We start from the raw sequence: 3371 nt of genomic DNA, 5'->3' as shown, positions 1-3371 counted from the left end.
TACTGTCAGTATGTCATTATTCATTGTGAGAAACTGCATGTGAAATTAGTGGATGAAATGTAAATGAAAGGATGTTGTTAATACTTATCTGTTCAAGATAAGTAAGATTAAAACAGTATTCAAATGATTTTTCATTTTAATTGGATTCTCCTCATCAAATATTATATGTATTCTAGTCCATTAAAAAAAATTGACCATATTCTTTGAAATTAATTTAGCAGTTTTAAAAATCAGACTCTATTATGAAAATTCTATTCTCAACAGTAGCTTTATTAACTTGCTATTTTTATAAAATAGATTCAAATTCTTCAAATAAGATTATAGTTTCCAACTTCAGAACATGTAAAAATTTCAGGATGGTATTGGAAAATTGCAATATTTGCTGTTTCTCTAATCTAAAAGAAATTTTTCTTAGGCTTGTTATTTTGCATGGCAGTGATTCATAACAGACTGCACAAAAATTTATTTCTATATTTAATATAACTACCATGAGCCACATGAATTGTTTCTTTGAATATCATAAATAATATTGTCATGTTTACCTTTATTAGTAAAGATAAAGGGGGGTTTTTTAGCTAAAGTGTATGTCTGATTATTTTTTCCCCCCTAAGGTTCAAATGGTGATGCTGTATATTTTGACCTTTTCTTCAGGACTTCTATTTATTTGACTGAACATTTTTCCTTTCAAAAAAATTGTAAATGGGTGGTTGTTGAGTAATAATAGTAATAGTAATGATGATAACAACAACAACAACTACTACTACTAGTACCACCAGGAAATAAGATCCTACTTTGCTGTTCTAAGAAGTTCATAGTACAAGTAGAAAAGAAAAATACTTCCAAAAGTCTCAATTAGAAATCTAAGACACGTAACTACAGAATTCTCTCTTGTGTTTAATTTCTAAAGTGTGAATATCCACCTGTTATGTGTTTTGAGTACAGAAACAAGGAATATATAGTGTTGATTTTTCAAAGAGGTGAACATATATTAGGTTCATTTCTATCACTTTCGTGTGGACATTGAAGGCAAACCAGATTACTGAATGGAGTCTTTTGGGCACTCAGATATTTCCAAGTAACAAAATAACCTCAAAAGGGATAGGATTTTAAGTTACAGTCAGCTTTTTTCCCCTGTAATTTGCAGTTTTGAAAAATTTATATTTTACTCTTTCACCTGAGCAGAATGCAGTCATAAATTACTAAAACTTATCAAGCTTAAGTCATATAAATGAAATTAAGTTTTTAATTTAGAACAAGCTCAATAACTAAATATGATCAAGTTTCACACCACTGGAGAATTACAGGAAGATCAAGTTGGGTAAGGGAGTAGGGGGAGTTGCCCTGCATGTGAGAAAGCAGTGGTAATGCATGGAGCTCTGCCTTAAGACAGGTCAGGAGTCAGCTGAGAGCTTATGGGTCAAGATTAGTGGGCAAATCAACATGGGTGTTGTGGTAGTGGGTATCTGCAATAAAGCTCCTGATTAGCAAGAAGTTAAACAGGAAGAAGCGTCATGTTTCCAGGTCCTGGTCCTCATGGGGAATTTTCACCACTCTGAAATTTGCTGGAAGGACGACATATTAATTCATAAACAATCTACAAATGCACTGCATTGAATGCTTTGCATCTGCAGTGCATTAATGACAACTTCCTGACAAAGTTGATTGAGGAGCCAACAAGGAAAGGTTCTTTGCTAGACCTGTTACTTACAAATGAGGAAGAACTGATTGTGGATTGAAATCTGGGGGCAGCCTTGGCTGCATTGACCATGGGATGGAGGAGTTCATGATCCTAAGAGGAGGGAGCAGTGCAAAAAGCAGGACCACAACCCTGGATGTCAGGAGAGCAGACTTTAACCTCTTCAGAGGTCTTCTAGAAGAATCCCATTAAATACAGTGCTGGAGAGAAGAGGGGTCCAGGAGAACTGATTGATATTCAAGGATTACCTCCTTCAAGCTCAGGCTCAAGACAAGTAGAAAATCAAGCAAAGGTGGCAGGAGCTCCTGACAAAATTCAAACATAAAAAGAAAGCACACAGGAGTCATAAGCAGGGAGAGGTAACCTGGGAAGAATATAGAGATGCTGCCAAATTGTGCAGTGGAGGGGTTAGGAAAGCCAAGGCCCACCTAGAAATGAATCTGACAAGGGATTTGAAGGGAAACAAGAAAGGATTCCACAAGTACTTAAACAGCAAAAGAAAGACTAGGGAAAATATGGGCCCACTGCTGAACAGAGCAGGGAACCTAATGACAAAGGACATGGAAAAAGCCAAGGCACTCAAGTATTTTCTTTGACTTTTAGAAATATCTGCCTTCAGGAATCCCAGGCCCCTGAAATGAGAGGAAAAGTCTGGAGCAAGAAGGACTTACCTTCTATAAAGGACGACCAATTCCTTAAAGAAACTGATGAGTTGCACACACAAGTGCTGAGGGAGATGGTTGATGCTGTTGCAAGATCTCTCTTAATTCTGTTTGAATGGTCATGGCAATGGGGAGAAGTTCCTGAAGACTGGAAGAAAGCAAATGTCTTTCCTATCTTCATGAAGAGCAGAAAGGTATATGCAGAGAACAACAGGGAAGTCAGCATCAGCTCAGTCCCAAGGATAGTGATGGAACAACTAGCCTTGGAAAACATTTCCAAATACATGAAGGACAGTCAAGTGATTAGGAGTAGTCAGCATGGATTTATGAAGTGGAAATCATGCTTAACCAACTTCGTAACCTTCCACAATAAGGTGACTACCTTGGTAGGTGAGGGGAGAGCACGGGGTTTTGTTTAGCTCAATTTTAGCAAAGCTTTTTACTGTTCTATCCCAACATCCTCATAGACAAGCTGGCAAAGGATAAGTTAGATGAGCGAACATAGAGGTAGACTGAAAATTGGCCAAACAGCTTGGCCCAAAGGGTCATGATCAGTGTCACAGCTTCTAGCTGGAGGCCATTCACCAATGGTATACCCTAGGGGTCAATACTGGGGCAATGCTTTTTAACCTCTTCACTGATGACCTAGACAATGGGATAGACTACACCCTCAATGGATTTTCAGACAACCTAAAACTGGGCTGATAAACCAAATGGTTGTGCTGCCATTCAGAGGAACCTTGACAGGCTGGAGAAATGATCTGACAGGAACCTCATGAAGTTCAACACGAGGAAAACAATCCCTGGACCAGTACACACTTGGGCTGACCAGTGGAAAGCAGCTTTACAGAGAAGGGCATGGGTGTCCTTGTGCACAACAAGCTGACTATGTGTCAGCATTACAGTCTTGAGGCAAAGAATACCAACAGCCTCCTGGGTTGCATTAGGAGGAGGACCACTGCCATCAGGTTGAGGGAGGTGATTCCTTTTCCTTCTACTCTGCTCTGATAAGG

Source organism: Egretta garzetta, unplaced genomic scaffold, assembly GCF_000687185.1.
Source record: "Egretta garzetta isolate BGI_Z169 unplaced genomic scaffold, ASM68718v1 scaffold328, whole genome shotgun sequence".
In the NCBI taxonomy this organism is placed as follows: domain Eukaryota; kingdom Metazoa; phylum Chordata; class Aves; order Pelecaniformes; family Ardeidae; genus Egretta; species Egretta garzetta.
The sequence above is the reverse complement of the archived record's forward strand: the minus strand, read 5'-3'. Positions refer to the sequence as shown.